This window comes from Lipotes vexillifer, unplaced genomic scaffold, assembly GCF_000442215.2.
Source record: "Lipotes vexillifer unplaced genomic scaffold, Lipotes_vexillifer_v1.1 scaffold462, whole genome shotgun sequence".
In the NCBI taxonomy this organism is placed as follows: domain Eukaryota; kingdom Metazoa; phylum Chordata; class Mammalia; order Artiodactyla; family Lipotidae; genus Lipotes; species Lipotes vexillifer.
Window position 1 is genome coordinate 2,161,499 of NW_006770402.1, and position 12,825 is coordinate 2,174,323.

Here is a 12,825-nt window from a genome sequence, read left to right on the forward strand (position 1 = left end):
CCTATATTAAAAAAAAAGAATGTAAAAATATTTGCATACATTTTCTGGGATTTCACAGACTAGCTAAAGCAGATCTGTGGAATCCCTAGAGGTCTGTGAACTTGAGTTACCATTTCCGTGTTGGGAGGCAGGGAGAAAAATAGATTATTCTATTTGAGGCCATTATAAGAGGCATTTCCATGGCCACTGACAGAATTTGGGTAACGGCTGAGGGACTGGAAAGACAAGTGTGCTACAGAGAAAATGTGTACGCTACCAGAAGCAAAGCACTCCCTCTTTGAAGCAGGACCTTTTTAACACTTTTTTTTTTTTTTTTTTTTTTTTTTTTTAAATTGGAATTTCACTTTCAGCTCTCAGCAAAAGGGTTCGGGAGGAAAGACATAGATGAAATATGACTGCCAAACATTGGCAGTTACTGATGCTGGAGGGTATCGTGTTATTATCTCCTTATTTGTGATGCTTGACATTTTTCCTGAAAAAAAATTATTATGTCTCAGGTGGGTATAACCAATCCTATGATGTTTCTTAACCCAGCTTGTTAGAATGGAAAGTTTGTATGGAAAAAAAAGGAAACAATACAAGTATGCCAGTGATACCATCTATAAGATTGTTATTAATTAGTGGAGTCTATACAGAAGTAATAGTTTTTCTCTTACAGTGAATTATGAATTGTGGTGGCTATAATCTCAACAGAAATTAGACCACTGAGGAACACTGAACAACTGTTCTCCTGTTTCTTCCTAAACTCACACTTAACTTCATTTTACATTGCTTAGTTAACTAAGTGCCTTTATTATTAATATATATTACAATATATTATGATATTATATATTATTAACTAAAAATATATTATTAAACAATGTTATATTATTATGTATTGTAATAGCAACATATATATGCTGTATATAATATTGTGTGTTATATTGATATAATAATATAATAATTACATTATATAATACGATATATTATATTATTTTATTAACAGTATTCAACTGCTTCATTAACTCAGTTCCTGTATTAGTTAACTCTGCGTCTAGCGTGCACTTCTTGAGGAGCAGATGGCAGGCCATTGTCCTCTGAGTACCTGCTCTGCCCATTTTGAGAAAGGCAGCCACAGTGGTTCCTTACACAGAGGTTGCCGTACTTTCCATCATGTGACTAACTCAGACAAGGATTCATGCCCACCTGAGGGAGCTCTCTAGTTTGTCCTGTGACCTACAAGGCTGCGGCTGGAGAACGATGCCGTATAAATATGTGCTGTATTGTAGATGACGAGACAGACCCAATCAGATCTTTTCCCAAGAGCCTTAGAGGCAAGGCCTGGATTTAAACCCAGGCAGTGAGTGTTCCAGGGCCTGGGTTGGTAACCACTCTGTTCACGGCCTCAGAAGAAGCGAAGACAGAGTTAAACAGAACCACTTGCATGACTGAGTCACACTGTAGGAGCAATGGATGCCTTGACGCTGAAGAGCTCACCCTACTGTACTACCTGGGGCTACTGTTTCCTTGCTGACCTTCCAGAACCTTCTGAGTTGCTTATGACTGCAGAGACTATTGCTTGTTCTTCCTTACTTGGTGAGCTTCATAATAAAGCAATGTAGATAACCTGCTTCTGTCTTTATAACCTGAAGGAACACAACTGTGTGATAACATACAGTGCCTGTAACACTGCCATGACAGGAAGTGGAGCTACAGCTGTCCTGCCCGTGGCTCTGCCCTTTTAGTGGGCTTCTCTCCTCCCAATAAAAACAGACATGTTATCTGCAAATAAATTTCTACAAGTCAAATCACATTTTCCAATTGACTTTTTTTAAGTAAAATAAATTTAAAAAAAATTTTTCCCCTGAACCATTATGAAAATTATATGCAGAATTTAGCAGCTATGATTTTTAACCATTTATTTAATGGAAATATGAAAAAAACACGTAATGAATAACTACTAAAACCAAATTACTTCATGTCCCTTCTGCTTGACATCCATGACCAGTTCTCCGTTGCTTATTAAATACCACGAATGCCATAGAATAGGATACAGAGCCCCTGACCCCAACCTACCTCTCCAGGCCCAAGGAGAATCATGAGATTTTTCTAGCTTCTTCAGCCCTAAGCTCCACACCTCTGGTTTCTTAAATTAAGGCAAGAAATTCATGTAAGCTATTTTTCTAGAGCTTCTGACCATTATCTTATTTATTTTGTTCTCATTTTCTATCACAATTCTTGGCACTTAGAGGTTAATGCACATATTTTAATTAATGAATTCACATGTATTGCTACGATGCTTATATAACTATTCCATTCAGTTCAACCTTGACCATCGACTTCATACAAGGCCTTGATCTAAGTACTGGCTATTAACCATGTTGGGTGCTTACCTATTATTACTATAATGAAGACTTTAAAAATATTGCCATGTATTTACCCACATTTTTCCTACTTTCAAAGTCATTCCATATTTTTGAGTGATTTTAACTCATTTAGCGTGATACTATCTTGGTGCATAAGAAAGTGGGACCTCTCCACCGGTGGAATGGTAAACTGAGGCGAGATTAGCCACAGATTACAGGAAAAAATTGTGAGGCGCTGTCAGAAAGATCACCGGAGGAGACTGGAGACAAAGCAGTCTGAGAACAGGGATAGACAAGGGATAGACAAGGCTCAAGCTTTGTGACCTCTTTGGTTTCACAGGGTTTCCCACAACAAACCAGTCAGACTGCGCTGACTGGGGGCGGGGGCGGTTCAAAGAGCTCACAGCTGTTGATAATATAAATCAGCACATCTTGGAAACAGGAGTGCTGACCAAAAGCTGTGCTTAGCATTTGGGGGTGTGCAAGGGCTGGGGTCCAATATGCTGTGTCCACCTAAGTCCTAAATCCTTCACTTCTTCAACCACTTTGTTTCCAGAGAGTCTGGTGCTGTTTCTTTTATCCATGGAACTGGTATTCTCCAGACCTATGAAGCCCAGAAGGACTCCTTTGGGGGTAAATAGTGAGTTTCCCAACATGGAAGATAAGATGGTTTCTTATCTGATAGAGTTTTATGGGCCTCTCTGTCTTTCTGAACTACGTAAAAAATAACCCCACCAAAAATCTCAACATTTCTCAAGCACCTCTCCTTGGTTCTCTGCTTTTCTCTCTCCATGATCTTTCCCTGGACAGCCTCGTCCACCTTTATGACTGCAAGCAGAATCCCTGTGAAGATGTCTCAAAACTCTGTGTTTCTGAGTTGGTCTTCTCGTAAACCTCCGACCCACGTTGCTGGCAGCTTGCTTGCCGTCCCCTTCAGAGTGACCTCAGTACATTTGGATCTGAGGTCCTGTGCTCTCCATGGACCTAATCGAGCTGCTCTTTGCATTTCTCTATGAATCCCATCCTCCCAGTCACCTGCTACATCCTCAAACTCTTTGCTTCTCCTGGCCCTTCGTATCCCACTGGCAGCCACCATCTGCCAATTTGATCTTTGTAATACTTTTATTTATCTACTTCTCTCCCTTCTAATTGTTTCTACTTTAGTCGTTTATGTCCTATTACTTCTCACCTAGATGATTATAAAAATTGTTTAATTTGGTCTCCGGACTTTCAAAACCATCTCTTCTTTAAAACCTTTTAGCTTTTATCTAAAACCGAATCACTCTGTCCAGAGACTTTAGCAGTCTTTATCTATGTGCCTCTTATAAAACTTAATACTAACTTTTTGAAGTATTTATTCATTTTTTTCAACAAGTATTCATTGAACATCTGTTATATGCCAGGCACTGTGCTAGGAAAACAGTGGTGAGCAAAACAGATAAAATTCCTACCCTCATGGAACTTATGGTCTAGTGAGATGACAGACATTAATCAAATAATCAGAGATATCACAAATAAAATGTGTAATTTCAAACTGAAGCAAGTATCTGGGAGGAAGGGTGCAGAATGTCATGAGAGTTCACCTGTCCCATCTGTCTCCTCCTGGGAACTCAGCAGTAGGATTCATCCTCAAAGTCTAGCCCAGAGCTGTACATAGGGAGGTGTTCAAAAAGTTTTTGTTGAAGGAACACAGGCATCTACTTCTGACAAGTAAGTGACATGATATTTTTCTATATTACATAGTATTGAATAAAATACATGACAAACGCTGATCATAACCCACTGTCACTTAAGCTGTTGGTTTTTGTTCCATTACCACAAATCCATGGATCATCTGTTTCTAAAAGCATCCTGTTTTCTTTGCCAGCATGGCAACATGGGAATTCTTGTTATTCCAGTAGCATTATCAAGAACATTCTGTATGGCAGAAGTTCTTATACACACTAATAATTTGCTGTTCTTAGCAATACCAGCCCCTTAGCCCTCTTCCATATAGTTCATAACGTTTGCTGAAGATGTAAAACAACATTGTTTTTTCTGCCCCACCGGAAGCTGTGTCGTCCTCCAGCCATCCTCTGTGTCCTTTTCCTACTTCCTCTTCATCTCTGTAGCTGTGTCAGTATTGTTTCTGCATCCCTTTTCTCTTCATCTCTGCCATGTTGCTCTTTCATCATCTTCTGCTTGTGATCCTGTCATGTTTTTGGAGTCAGCTTTTTGCTGGAACAGTAAGTGACACATATCTCCTGGTTTATTTTATCTCTACTTTTTTTGCGGTGCTATTATATAATGCTTTTCCAAGAAGCACTCTCAGGCACAGAAACTCAGTTCTGATTTTTTTTTTTTTTCTGTATGTGTTGTTTGTTTTCAGCTTCAAATAGATAGGGAGTGAGAAAGTGACCTTATTTTCATGGTAGGAAAAGGAAGACTGTAAAAAAGAAATTCCAACAACAGAAAATGTGTCGTATAAAAAGTAGAACATCTAGAATGTAGAAAAATACAGAGGCATGATTTTGAAGATAATTTAGTGACCTGGAAATAAAATAGAATGTTAAGTGAAACAGCATAGAAAAGATTTTAGGTTAGGTAAATTATATATTCACATATATGTGCAGGAAAAATACTGGACAAGTATACCAAAATGTTAATAGTGGTTCTCTCTGGGCAATGGAATTTTCACTTTTACGTTCTTCTATATATTTTTAAGGAGAAAGGGACTGTATGTTGTTTCAGAGCATGGCATATCCCTATTTGTAGCCACAACTCTGTCCTCATGCATTTTATTGATCTGGCATCCCTGCTGTTACCAATCAAGTGTGTGAGAAGCAGTATCAACATGTGGAAGGCCCTCTTGTTCCTTTCCTTTAATATTATTTTAAGTACTCAAGTGCAGCAGTGTAAGTCCAGTTGTTTTAAATATAGAAGTCACAATTACCATAGCATTTCCAAACCTGAAAGCTGTTCATGGCTCTGTCAAAGACACAGCCATATGTGCCCCATCTCGTACTGTGCTTAAATTACTTGTTGTATTTACATCGTGTTTTGTTAGGTACAGTCAAGTATCAGCTCCCTGGGTAAGCATCTTGATTACATCTACCTATTGTTAATGGTGATCTTGAGTTTATATGAAAGTCAGCTCTTAGAAGAACGGAGGAGTAGATTCATTGTGTGTGTGTGTGTGTGCATGTGCTTATGTGTGCACTTATGTGTGTATATGTAGTTCCTAGAGATTTGATATTCTGGGGAAAATGGAAGGTGAATTTTGAAGTGGTTTTATTTTTCTCTGACAATATTTTTGGAACTTCGGGGGAGGTAAAAATTTTTTTTTAAATTTAGACTAGAATAGTAATTAAAATTAGGTACTAATATATGTTACTAGAAGTTAACTTACTATAAAATAGCTTCAGAAAACTGTGCCATAAGAAAATTTTGTTGGAAAACTATTTGTAATTGTCAAAGTACAGTGTTTATATTCTGAGAACAAGCAAGACAGTACTGCGCTCCTACAATCCTACCACCAGAATTACGATAACCAGAGTTCTTTGACCCCAATCTCAACCAAGATCTCTGGATCTTAGATTACTCGCCTGAAAATTCAGGGAATTGAGTTAGACCTCAGATCACTGAGGTCCCTTACAGTTCTTAAAACAAACTGTAAGCATTTTTGCCTGGATCTAGAAAGTTGTAAAATATAGAGGGGGATTTGGTGCCTTGTTTATCTTACCCATTTATTATCTAAAGGTTGAGTAGGAGCTTCCTGTTTTCCAAGCTGGATTTCAAAGGATTGGATGTGGAGTTAATAACTGGTACTAGCTCCTATTTAATTCATGTGAAGAATTTAGGAAGAACTTGCAAGATGGAAGAGGAAGGAGACTTATTCTGAGAGGCTCCAGAGGGCAGACTTGGACCAGCGAAGGCGAATTACGGGGAAGCACATTTAGACTCAGTAAGAACAAGAGGTTTCTAAAGTTTGAGCTGCCTGGAAGCTGGGCTGGCTTCTTCAACAGGTACAAATCTTTGTCTCTGGACAGGCAGACGAAGAGGCCAGCTTACTTATCGCTGATCTTTGCACAGGGAATCCATACATCAGAGGGGAGATCATGCTTCCGAGACATCTCAAAGTCCCTTCCAGAGCTGGGATTCTTCCATGCGGTATCGACAATGGGTGTTGAGAAACAGCAGAACACAAACAAAGTCTCTTCAGGCGTCTGGACAAAGAATGAGGTGGATATTTCCACAACATAGCCTTTGCCACTCCCTTTCTCCTTCCTTCTCTAGTTAGTTTCATCAAGAAACTTGTTATGTTTGGAAATAGTAGTCAAGCAAAGATATAAACTAACATGGGGAAGAGTTGCAAAGATTGGTTTACTTCCATTATTCAAGGCATTTGGCTGAGACCAGGGCAGGGAATATGCCTTAACAACCATGAGGAATCTGTGTACAGATAATCAGAGAAAACAGCATACTTGGCTTGAGACGTAAGACTGTGCTCATACCTGCTGACCTGGAATTTGTACTTCCTTTTTCCTATTTAACGTGAAAGAAGCAAAGGAAATAAAATAAAGTTAATGAGTAGGGAGGTGATTAAAAAATCCAATTGAACAAAAAGGCCAGAAAAAGGTATTTTGGTTTTTGCAGATTATTTTGTTTTTGTTTTGTTTGTTGTCTAAAAGCAAAATGAACAGTCATCACCTAACAGGAATAACAAACTAAAGAAAATGCCTTCCTAAGGGGAAGATTGCAAGTGAACTGGCCCAGAGGTTGAAGTCATTGCCAAGGGGCAGACAGGTGAGAAGGCCCTTGGCCCGAACATTTTCTGTTATTGCAGGAGCAAACTCTTCCATCATTTTGGACAGTGGCTCTTACATTCCTGAAGGCCAAGGCTTTTCTGCACTCACTATTCTGGCCACACACAGGCAAGGGTAATGTAATATACGTAGCCATCCCTTGTGAGCTCTGTTTTATCTGATCGGAAATCAAATCAGTCTAACCTGAAGAGAACAATTTAAGAGAAATGCCAAACACAATTTTCCTATACCCAAACTGAGTCCAGGTTAAAAGAACTTTCTTTACCCACAGGCTAACCTGACTGAAGAAATGTTCATGCAAGCGAGAAAGCCATCTCACATGGAAAAACAAATGAAGTTTTTTTTTCATAAATTCAATTTACACCTAAATTTATAAACTACAGCATATGTAAAAATTCAGTATATTTTAGCTCCAGCTTTAAAGAAAGTCTGAAATGGCTTGGAGTTCTATGTCTCTGATTGTCACGTTCAACTGTTAGGGAAATTTTTTTCTTAGGAATTATTTGGAATTAATCCAACATTCTGGACCCAGGTGCATGTTAGAGAAAGAAGGGGAAAAACAAGGATTTGAAAAGATATTTTAGCTCTTTACTATTGACTGAAACAGAAAAAATCTAGGGGCAGAAACCATTTGCTTCTCAGCAGGTTAAATTTTAATGTTACTGGCCGATTATTCTAACACAGGAGTAAAGCAAAGAATTTCCTCCAAGAAGTTTTCTTGATTTCATGAGAAAATAACATAAAAGAATCACATCATGTTAATAAAACACTTATGTGTGCATATAAAGTTTAAGAGATGGAAGGAATTTTTGAGATAATAGAGTGTGTATGAAAGAAATAAATTTTTACTCTAAAAACATCTGAGAATTCAGAATTGCATGAAAATGAAAAAATACCCATAACTGTACCACTGAAAGACACTATTGTTAACATTTTGGTGCATTTCCTTCCTGTCTGCCTGTGTGAGTCCATCTGTTTAATACTTTTAAAATCAAAATTGGGATATTATATTCATTTTTATTTAAAATTATATCTTTGTGCAACAAATCATGTTATTAAGTAATCTCCCAAAACACTGATTTTAACATCATCCTAAAAATTAATTTTAAAGATATTTATCATGTGCCAGGTGTTGGACAAAGTACAACAATGCATTAACTCACATAGTCCTCAGGAGAGCCCAAGGCAGCATAATTATTATTATCCTTTTTTTTAACAAATGGGGAAACTGAGCTTAAAGGAAGTTAAATAACTTGCTCAAAGCCAATAAATGATGGGGCTGCGATTTGAAATGATTTGGTTCTAACTTTAACGACAGTATTCTTTTTTTTTTTTAACATCTTTATTGGAGTATAATTGCTTTACGATGGTGTGTGAGTTTCTGCTTTATAACAAAGTGAATCAGTTATACATATACATATGTCCCCATATCTCTTCCCTCTTGCATCTCCCTCCCTCCCACCCTCCCTATCGCACGCCTCTAGGTGGTCACAAAGCACAGAGCTGATCTCCCTGTGCTATGCGGCTGCTTCCCATTAGCCATCCATTTTACATTTGGTAGTGTATATATGTCCATGCCACTCTCTCACTTTGTCCCAGCTTACCCTTCCCCCTCCCCATATCCTCAGGTCCATTCTCTAGTAGATCTGTGTCTTTATTCCTGTCTTACCCCGAGGTTCTTCATGACCTTTTTTTTTTTCTTAGATTCCATATATATGTGTTAGCATACGGTATTTGTTTTTCACTTTCTGACTTACTTCACTCTATATGACAGACTCTAGGTCCATCCACCTCATTACAAATAACTCAATTTCCTTTCTTTTTATGGCTGAGTAATATTCCATTGCATATATATGCCACAACTTCTTTATCCATTCATCTGTTCATGGACACTTAGGTTGCTTCCATGTCCTGGCTATTTTAAATAGAGCTGCAATGAACATTTTGGTACATGAATTATGGTTTTCTCAGGGGTTATGCCCAGTAGTGGGATTGCTGGGTCGTATGGTAGTTCTATTGGTAGTTTTTTAAGGAACCTCCATACTGTTCTCCACAGTGGCTGTATCAATTTACATACCCACCAACACTGCAAGAGGGTTCCCTTTTCTCCACACCCTCTCCAGCATTTATTGTTTGTAGATTTTTTGATGATGGCCATTCTGACTGGTGGGAGATGATATCTCATTGTACTTTTGATTTGCATTTCTCTAGTGATTAATGATGATGAGCATTCCTTCATGTGTTTATTGGCAGTCTGTATATCTTATTTGGAGAAATGTCTATTTAGGTCTTCTGCCCATTTTTGGATTGGGTTGTTTGCTTTTTTGATATTGAGTTGCATGAGCTGCTTATAAATTTTGGAGATTAATCCTTTGTCAGTTGCTTCATTTGCAAATATTTTCTCCCATTCTGAGGGCTGTCTTTTGGTCTTGTTTATGGTTTCCTTTGCTGTGCCAAAGCTTTGAAGTTTCATTAGGTCCCATTTGTTTATTTTTGTTTTTATTTCCATTTCTCTAGGAGGTGGGTCAAAAAGGATCTTGCTGTGATTTATGTCATAGAGTGTTCTGCCTATGTTTTCCTCTAAGAGCTTGATAGTTTCTGGCCTTACATTTAGGTCTTTAATCCATTTTGAGCTTATTTTTGTGTACGGTGTTAGGAAGTGTTCTAATCTCATACTTTTACATGTAGCGGTCCAGTTTTCCCAGCACCACATATTGAAGAGGCTGTCTTTTCTCCACTGTATATTCTTGCCTCCTTTATCAAAGATAAGGTGACCATATGTGCATGGGTTTATCTCTGGGCTTTCTCTCCTGTTCCGTTGATCTATATTTCTGGTTTTCTGCCAGTACCATACTGTCTTGATTACTGTAGCTTTGTAGTATCGTCTGAAGTCAGGGAGCCTGATTCCTCCAGCTCCGTTTTTCGATCTCAAGATTGCTTTGGCTATTCGGGGTCTTTTGCATTTCCATACAAATTGTGAAATTTTTTGTTCTAGTTCTGTGAAAAATGCCAGTGGTAGTTTGATAGGGATTGCACCGAATCTGTAGATTGCTTTGGGTAGGAGAGTCATTTTCACAATGTTGATTCTTCCAATCTAAGAACATGGTATATCTCTCCATCTATTTGTATCATCTTTAATTTCTTTCATCAGTGTCTTATAATTTTCTGCATACAGGTCTTTTGTCTCCTTAGGTAGGTTTATTCCGAGATATTTTATTCTTTTTGTTGCAATGGTGAATGAGAGTGTTTTCTTAATTTCACTTTCAGATTTTTCATCATAAGTGTATAGGAATGCTAGAGATTTCTGTGCGTTAATTTTGTATCCTGCTACTTTACCAAATTCATTGATTAGCTTTAGTAGTTTTCTGGTAGCATCTTTAGGATTTTCTATGTGAAGTATCATGTCATCTGCAAACACTGACAGCTTTACTTCTTCTTTTCCGATTTGGATTCCTTTTATTTCTTTTTCTTCTCTGATTGCTGTGGCTAAAACTTCCAAAACTATGTTGAATAATAGTTGTGAGAGTGGGCAACCTTGTCTTGTTCCTGATCTTAGTGGAAATCCTTTCAGTTTTTCACCATTGAGGACGATGTTGGCTGTGGGGTTCTCATATATGGCCTTTATCATGCTGAGGAAAGTAGTCTATGCCTACTTTCTGCAGGGTTTTTATCATAAATGGGTGTTGAATTTTGTCAAAAGCTTTCTCTGCATCTATTGAGATGATCATATGGTTTTTCTCCTTCAATTTGTTAATATGGTGTATCACGTTGATTGACTTGCACATATTGAAGAATCCTTGCATGCCTGGAATAAACCCCACTTGATCATGGTGTATGATCCTTTTAATGTGCTGTTGGATGCTGTTTGCTAGTATTTTGTTGAGGATTTTTTCTTCTATGTTCATCAGTGATATTGGCCTGTAATTTTCCTTCTTTGTGACATCTTTGTCTGGTTTTGGTATCAGGGTGATGGTGGCCTCGTAGAATGAGCTTGGAAGTGTTCTTCCCTCTGCTATATTTTGGAAGAGTTTGAGAAGGATAGGTGTTAGCTCATTCTTCCCTAAATGTTTGATAGAATTCACTTGTGAAGCCATGTGGTCCTGGGCTTTTGTTTGTTGGAAGATTTTTAATCGCCGTTTCAATTTCAGTGCTTGTGATTGGTCTGTTCATATTTTCTATTTTCTATTTCTTCCTGGTTCAGTCTCAGAAGGTTGTGCATTTCTAAGAATTTGTGCATTTCTTCCGGGTTGTCCATTTTATTGGCATAGAGTTACTTGTAGTAATCTCTCATGATCCTTTGTATTTCTGCAGTGTCATTTGTTACTTCTCCTTTTTCATTTCTAATTCTATGGATTTGAGTCTTCTCCCTCAAAGTGTGGCTAATGGCTTATCAATTTTGTTTATCTTCTCAAAGAACCAGCTTTTAGTTTTATTGATCTTTGCTATTGTTTCCTTCATTTCTTTTTCATTTATTTCTAATCTGATCTTTATGATTTCTTTCCTTCTGCTAACTTTAGGGTTTTTGTTCTTCTTTCTCTAACTGCTTTAGGTGTAAGGTTAGGTTGTTTATTTGAGATGTTTCTTGTTTCTTAAGGTAGGATTGTATTGCTATAAACTTCCCTCTTAGAACTGCTTTTGCTGCATCCCATAGGTTTTGGGTCGTCGTGTTTTCCTTGTCATTTGTTTCTAGGTATTTTTTGATTTCCTCTTTGATTTCTTCAGTGATCTCTTGGTTATTAAGTAGTGTATTGTTTAGCCTCCATGTGCTTGTATTTTTTACAGATTTGTTCCTGTAATTGATATCTAGTCTCATAGCGTTGTGGTTGGAAAAGATACTTGATACGATTTCAATTTTCTTAAATTTACCAAGGCTTGATTTGTGACCCAAGATACGATCTATCCTGGAGAATGTTCCATGAGCACTCGAGAAGAATATGTATTCTGTTGTTTTTGGATGGAGTGTCCTATAAATATCAATTAAGTCCTTCTTGTTTAACATATCATTTAAAGCTTGTGTTTCCTTATTTATTTTCATTTTGGATGATCTGTCCATTGGTGAAAGTCCATAGTAGGGGTGTTAAAGTCCCCTACTATGATTGTGTTACTGTCGATTTCCCCTTTTATGGCTGTTAGTATTTGCCTTATATATTGGGGTGCCTTCTATATTGAGGTGCTCCTATGTTGGGTGCATAAATATTTACAATTGTTATATCTTCTTCTTGGATCGATCCCTTGATCATTATTTAGTGTCCTTCTTTGTCTCTTGTAATAGTCTTTATTTTAAAGTCTACTTTGTCTGATAATGCGAGTTGCTACTCCAGCTTTCTTTTGATTTCCATTCGCATGGAATATCTTTTTCCATCCCCTCACTTTCAGTCTGTATGTGTCCCTAGATCTGAAGTGGGTCTCTTGTAGACAGCATATATACAGGTCTTGTTTTTGTATCCATTCAGCCAGTGTATGTCTTTTGGTTGGAGCATTTAATCCATTTACATTTAAGGTAATTATCAATATGAATGTTCCTATTCCTATTTTCTTAATTGTGTTGTAGGTCTTTTCCTTCTCTTGTGTTTCCTACCTAGAGAAGTTCCTTTAGCATTTGTTGTAAAGCTGGTTTGGCAGTGCTGAATTCTCTCAGCTTTTGCTTGTCTGTAAAGGTTTTAATTTCTCCATCA